At 46.4% G+C, this 6,776-nt stretch overlaps 1 protein-coding gene across 3 annotated transcripts in view; it reads left to right on the forward strand.

The window, feature by feature from the left end:
- Positions 1-355: 355 nt before the first annotated feature.
- CHRNA2 (cholinergic receptor, nicotinic, alpha 2 (neuronal)) overlaps positions 356-6,776 on the forward strand; it is a 21,257-nt gene continuing 14,836 nt past the window's right edge. For 2 of the 3 annotated variants that reach the window (XM_011944589.1, XM_011944592.1), the window contains exon 1: positions 356-854. The gene's annotated coding sequence lies outside the window, so the exon portion shown is untranslated. Of the gene's footprint in view, positions 855-2,431; positions 2,493-6,776 lie in introns of all 3 variants that reach the window. The other variant, XM_011944591.1, reaches the window with a different exon arrangement.

A 6,776-nucleotide genomic window follows, 5' to 3' on the forward strand; every position in this document is an offset into this window, starting at 1 on the left:
AAAGCCTGTGAGAGAATTATTTCTACTTTTTATCACTTAGCCTTCTTGGCCCATTCGCCCCTGAACTCATTGAAATCATACTTTTGTCTTTACTCCTTGCTGAAAGTCGTCTTGCCAACATCCCCCAAAAAACTCTACATGGCTAAATCCACAGGACAATGGAAGTCCTCGTGGCACCTGATCTATCAGCAGTCTTTGGCCCAGCTGCTCCTCTCTCTTCCTTAGCAGGCTGTCTCCAGGGGTCCGGAGAGCAGGGAAGGGAGCATCGTGGTGACTGGACAGAGGGAGGGCAGAGCTGCCACTGTCCCCACCGGACACAGGCTGGAGAGTCACAGGCTCCTCCTCCTTTCCCTCCAGAGAGGCTGTGTGTGTGTGTGTGTGTGTGTGTGTGTGTGTGTGTGTGTGTGTGAGAGAGAGAGAGAGAGTGAGAGAGAGAGCGGCGTGAGCCTGTGTGCTTGTGTGCTGAGTGCTGAGCCCTCATCCCCTCCTGGGGCCAGGCTTGGGTTTCACCTGCAGAATTGCTTGTGCTGGGCTGCCTGGGCTGTCCTCAGTGGCGCCTGCATGAAGCCGCTCTGGCTACCAGAGCTGGACAGCCCCAGGAAAAACCCACCTCTCTGCAGAGCTTGCCCAGCCGTCCCTGGGAAGCCAACTGCCTCTCACGTAAGTCCTCCGCTCGACGGGGTGTCTCTAAACCCTCACTCTTCAGCCTCTGTTTGACCATGAAATGAAGTGACTGAGCTCTATTCTGTACCTGCCACTCTATTTCTGGGGTGACTTTGTCAGCTGCCCAGAATGTCCAAGCCAGGCTGGTTCTCTGCATCCTTTGAATGACCTGTCTTCTTCTGTAACCACAGGTAAGAAAGGTGCCCAAGGCTTATGTTGGGGGTGGCATGCATGTGGAGAGATTGTGGATGTGGGGTCAAAGAAATACTAGCAGTTTCTGGGTACTCAGGAGGGGGCTATGTCTGAATGCTGGATGTCACCTGCTCCTAGAAATATAGTCTCCTGGTTGTCCCTGCTGGGGCTGTCCACAGCCAGGTGACGATGAATACCTCCTGGCTAGGATGGCTAGCCCAGTCTCAGGAATAGTGGCTTTATTATACTGTATCTGCTCCTGTGTCTTTATTACTGCTCTCTGTTCTTTTGTTCATTTATTTATTCATTCAGTAAATCGTCTATGTGCTTTAAAAGGGCTAAAAGACACCAATGCTATTTACTCACTTAGAAGGCAAATACCTTCCAAGGTTCTTCAAGTTCTTTACAGCTGGGGCTTGTTCCAAGGCTGGCGTTTGTGAAGTGGATTCCTCCATCAGCTGGTGTGGTAGTTCAGATGACCTTCCAGATCCCACCCAACCTTGAGATGTTAAACTTCTGTAATTGAGCAAAGCAGATATAAAAGCTAGAAACATACTCTCTAGCCCCTAAGCACCTCTAGTGAATTTATTTGGAAAAAGAAACAGTACCAGTTTCTCTAATGGAGGGGCTTCTTTGGGAGTATAGTGTTGCCAGTTGTGAAAAAGCTGAGACCCGTATGCTTGGGGAGGTTCTGGACGGCAGAAGGGAACCAGATGGGATGGAAGCAGCCTTTCAGGAGAAGGAAGTATTAGTAAAAAGAGGAGAATGTGGGCTGGTGGGTGGGAAGTTGAAAACAGCAGTAGTAGAACCATGGGCAGGGAAGTGAGCTCAGATCACCTTGACTTCCACAGAACTAGGATTCAAGCAGGCTACAGATGCTGCAGTGAGTGTGGGGGTGGGGTGGGGGTGGCTGGCAGTGGTGTACATGAGCAGTGACACAAGCCCAATGGGGACACTGATGTCTGAGCACTTTATATATGCAATCTCTTTTACATAGGCTTCTCTGTACACCCCATTCACCTAGACCCACTTTACAACTAGGGACCTCATTCCACTCTCTCCTCTTCCCCAAATCTGCCAGTCCAGCCACTTAGAGGGTCTTTTTCTTTTGACATCTTCCTAACCAGAGGTGGAAGTTCCCCCTAATTACTGTCAATCACCTGGAACAATTCCTCCTTTGGTTTCCAGTGATAAATTAAATGAATTGATATAGTGGGCTCATCACAGGGGGTGCAGATTTGAGGCATCTTCCTGGGAATACATCCTCTAGATCACCGCATCTTATTTGCACATTTTTCTGGGGGGTCCAGGGTGGCTCTCCTTGGATCTCTACATGATGCAATTTTAGTATGCCTGGATTCCTATTCTCACTAATGGAGAAAAAAAATATCCTTTTAAAAAAATGCACTTGGTTAAAAGGTGAAACACATGATAGCTTTGGAACTTGCAACTATGATATTGGTTGGCTGGATAAGAAAGTGCATCTGCACTAGAGGAACCTCCTAGAATCTGGGATCCAGGTGGGCCTAGCTTTGGGGTGAGGTGCCTGTTCTCCCTCCTCACTTGTCCTCAACAGACCTCAGTCCTGATGGTGGCTTAGCAATGACAGACACAGTGCTAGGGTCTACAGAACACAGGTGAGTACTGGCTGAGTTGCTTATATGAAATTGCCCCCTTAGTTAACACCACATTATAATTTATCACATTCTAGTTTCAAAGCTAAAGATCTTAGCTTGAATCTCAGCTTCATCACTTTTTATCTACTAGGCTTTGGTCAACTTCTCTGAATATCAGTTTTTTCTTTTTTTACTTAGATGAAAGGGATAATAATATCTCTTTCCCACACCCCCCTAGGGGTCATGTGAGGCCCAAATAGGTCAAAGCTGCAAAAGTACTTTGTAAATCTGAAAAAAACATAAATGCATGGTGTTCTTAGGAAGACCTTTTAGGAATTAACATCAGGGGAGATTCTGAAATCCTCATTCCCTGCACCAAATCAGCCCTGTGTTCTAATATCTAGCCAAAACTTCATGCCTGTATGAAAGTAGACATAAGCAATGGAATTTCACAACTCTTCTTTATTTTAACTAGCAAATGAAACTTCTAGATGGCACTAGGCCACATGTAAATGGGGGAGGGCATGAGATCTTTGAGGATCTTAAATCCTCCACGGTAGAAAGGATGAAAGAGACAAGAGACAAGGAACCAGAAAGGCAGCTTTGTGATTATCAGGTGTTTGAATGATTGTGGAGAGCAGAGAAAGAAACCTCTCCTCCTCTGCAGTTTCCCCTGGGTGTTAACGAAATTTAATCTCTGATGACAACACTAGGGTCTCTAAACTCAAGTCAGCCCAGCTCAAGCATCTCTCAGACGCTTATGCAGATTCAGACTCGGGGAAGAGCTTCCCAATGTGGAGAGTTGTAAAAAGCCTGGAAAGGATGCCTTGGGGAACTTGGGGCCTCCCTGGATGACTTTGGAAGCAATGGGGCTAAATGAATAACATCATGCCCCACATTAGGGGTGGATGAGTGGATGAGACTCTAGCATTTTCCTTCCTTTTGGTTCTTCCCTACTCAAGTTCACTCAGTTCTCTGTCCCTGGTGCCTGGCACACTGTTGGCCCTGATGAAGAATGAGGCAGTACATTCTCTTACAGTCCAAGCATGAAACAACAACAACAACACAAACTGAATGAGGTAGTGGAAAGATAAACAAAGAAAAGAGTCAACAATCACACTATGAGTGCAAATGTTTGACGCCGTGCTGCTCCCCAAATTAAGTGACAAGCCTTGGTCTCCTTCTTCAGTCTCTCGGAGCCCTCCTCCTGCCCTGGGTACCTTTTGCAGGTGACTCTGAATACGTGGAACCCACAAAGTGGGCTGGGGCTTTGCTTGGGGCTGAAGGGAAGAGGTGAGTAAGATATAGTGGTCACCCTTAAGGAGAGACCTCACGACAGGAAGTTCCACTTTTCTCTGAAAGCCCCCATTTGACCTTTCAGATCAATGTGGCGATCCCACTTCCTGGGCCTCAGCCCTAAGGTGATTCCCGATGAACACAGCTGACTTTAAAAAAAAATTATTATTGTGGTAAAACATACATAACATATTTCCCAGTGTAACCATTATTAAGTGTATATAATTCATCGTGTTAAGAACATTCACATTGTTGTGCAGACATCACCACTGTCCATCTGCAGCTTTTTTTCATCATTCCAAACTGAAACTCTGCATCCATTGAACAACAGCTCCTCACTCCCCTCCCCCTAGCTCCTGACACCCCCCCTCCATGCTACTTTCTGTCTCTATGAATTTGACTATTCTAGGAACCTCCTATAAATGGAATCACAATGTCTTTGTCTTTTTGTAACTGGCTTATTTTACTTAGCATAATGTCCTCAAGGTTCATCCATGTTGTAGCATGGATCAGAATTTCTGTCCTTTTTGAGGATAAATAATATTCCATTGTATGGATAGACCACACTTGTTTAACCATTCATCTGTCGCTGGATACTGGAGTTGCTTCCACTTTTTACACGGCTGATTGATGAACTGCACTGCATTCCGACGGAAGAGTGCAGTCAAATCTCCACAGTTTGGGTGAGCTCCTGCTGCTGTGCGATGAGGGGAGGGTGCGTAAAACACGCCACAGGTATTGCTGCACACTTGAAAATTATTCTGATATTAAGTAACCGATACATGCTGATAGTGGGAAATTTGGAAAATGCAGAAAACTGTCAAAAAGAATAATATTCACCTCTAATTCCTGTGCCCAGAGATAACACAGGTGATCCATTTGTATGTAGAAAAGAGATTAAAAGAGAAAAGAGCAAGATGGTAATGCTAGCCCTCTCTGGAAATCGGGTAGCTGTGCTGTTTCCTTTGCAGTGGTCTGCTTGGGGGAAGTCCCCTGGGGACAAGCCCCTGCACCTTCGAGGGCCAGAGATCCCAGACCCTGTCACTGCGGTTCATCCGAGCCACAGAAGCTGCTGATGCCCAGGCTGGGGTGGATGCTGTACAAACATTCTGCATAATTTGCAGGGCGATGTGAGTTTACACATTATGTAAAGCTGCACTCCTGAATGAGAGCTCTTGTGGGGCTGTGTATATCAGGCCTATCTGTGGAGAAGCTTCCCACTGCCAGGACTCCCTGCTTCTCCCCCATGGAGGCACCGTTCTGGGAGAGCTTTGAGATGCTCTCTCGGGCAGCTTATTCCATATACTGGGAACCGCCAGCCTTTTCCACCTGCCAGCTGGGGATTTTCAGAGCCAGGAAGGAACCAGGAACCTCTAAGACTGGGACAAAGGGAGGAATCCCAGGGCAGGATGGGGAGTAGGGTGGCACGGAGGATAAGGGCAGCTGGTGGACAGGGGCAATATTCTCCCGAGGGAACAGAAGAAAAATGTAATCCTCTATTTCCAACAAGAGGATTGAATTGAAACCTTCTGGGGAAATTGATGCAGGAGGGCCCTTTTCCCCCAAAACACTCTGGTGTCTGTGCTATAGTCAGTATATGCCAGCAATTGCAACACATCAAATCCTTCCCACATTCCTCTTCTCTGACTTGACACAAACTGTCATTGTGCGATGCCGCTGGGTCATGGGCCCTGACAACCACAAGAGCAACCTGTTCCCTGATCAGCCCTCTGCAGTTCCCCAGGGACTTTCATGGACACAAATGACCCCGTTTGCTCCCGTCACTCCTCCCACAGGGCAGAAAGTATTTGATCTTTCTCTTAAGGCAAAATCCCAGGGGGATTGAGTGACCTTTCACAGATCACCACCAGCCAGTGGTAGGGCCAGGACTCGAAGCCACATTTGCCAGTACCAGCCCTGCTCTCATCTCCTGACAGGAGGGTAGGATGGGTTGGTGCAACAGGCCCTGGGAGAGATGGAGGATTAGTGACGCCAGAAACACTGTTGAGAGGCTGGGTCAGGGTGGGCGGGAGGATGAGAATGACCAGATAAAAGTGGTTTCACAACTCCATGAATAATAATTCTGATTCTCTTATACCTGGTGGTTTACTTTGATTTTTACTTTCTTTTTGAGATGGGATCTTGCTCTGTTGCCCAGGCTGGAGTGTAGTGGCATGATCATAGCTCCTTGCAGCCTTGACTTTCCCAGGCTCATGCGACCCTCCCTTCTTAGCCTCCCCAGTAGCTGAGATCACAGACACACGCCACTATGCCCAGCTAATTTTTAAATTTTTTTGTAGAGACAGGGGGTCTCACTATGTTGCCCAGGCTGGTTTTGAATTGCTGAGCTCAAATACTCCTTCTGTCTTGCTCCAAAAGAGCTGGAATTACAGGCATGAGCTACTGTGCCCAGCCCTTGGTTTATATTTTTAAAGCCACTTTTAGCCTTATTCTTTTTTTTAAAGTTGTGGTTCAATACACATAAAATTGATCATTATTGGCATTCAGTACAATTGGAGCAGTGTGCGGCCATCAGCACTATCTAGTTCCAGAACATTCTCACGCTCCCAAAGGAAATCCTGCACTCACTAGTTGTACCGAGAGCCATTGTTATCTCCCTGGACCACACACACGATTTGTCCCTGAACACGAGGCCTCGCTCTTCTCCCCATAAGGGGGGCTGTTTCAAAAAATGCTAATTTCAGTGTGTGAGCTTGTAAGGCAATAATGTTATTTTAGTGATATATATATATATATGATTTAAATCACATACTCTATAAAATAATATTTTAAAATACTGCTTTTCCCAACATTCCCAATTATGAAACATTCATTTCATATGAAACATTATGTTTACCCCCATCTTTGACATCCGTGTCCTTCTGGTCACTAGAATCCTTTGTGTATTGATTCTTCATGTTTGGCGAATATAATTGTCACCACAGTCAAGAGAGGTAGCTGCTGCTGCTTTCTTTTTTTTTTTTTTTTTTTTTGAGATGGAGTGTCGCT

The sequence above is a fragment of the Colobus angolensis genome, unplaced genomic scaffold (genome assembly GCF_000951035.1).
Source record: "Colobus angolensis palliatus isolate OR3802 unplaced genomic scaffold, Cang.pa_1.0 Scaffold233, whole genome shotgun sequence".
Taxonomy (NCBI): Eukaryota; Metazoa; Chordata; class Mammalia; order Primates; family Cercopithecidae; genus Colobus; species Colobus angolensis.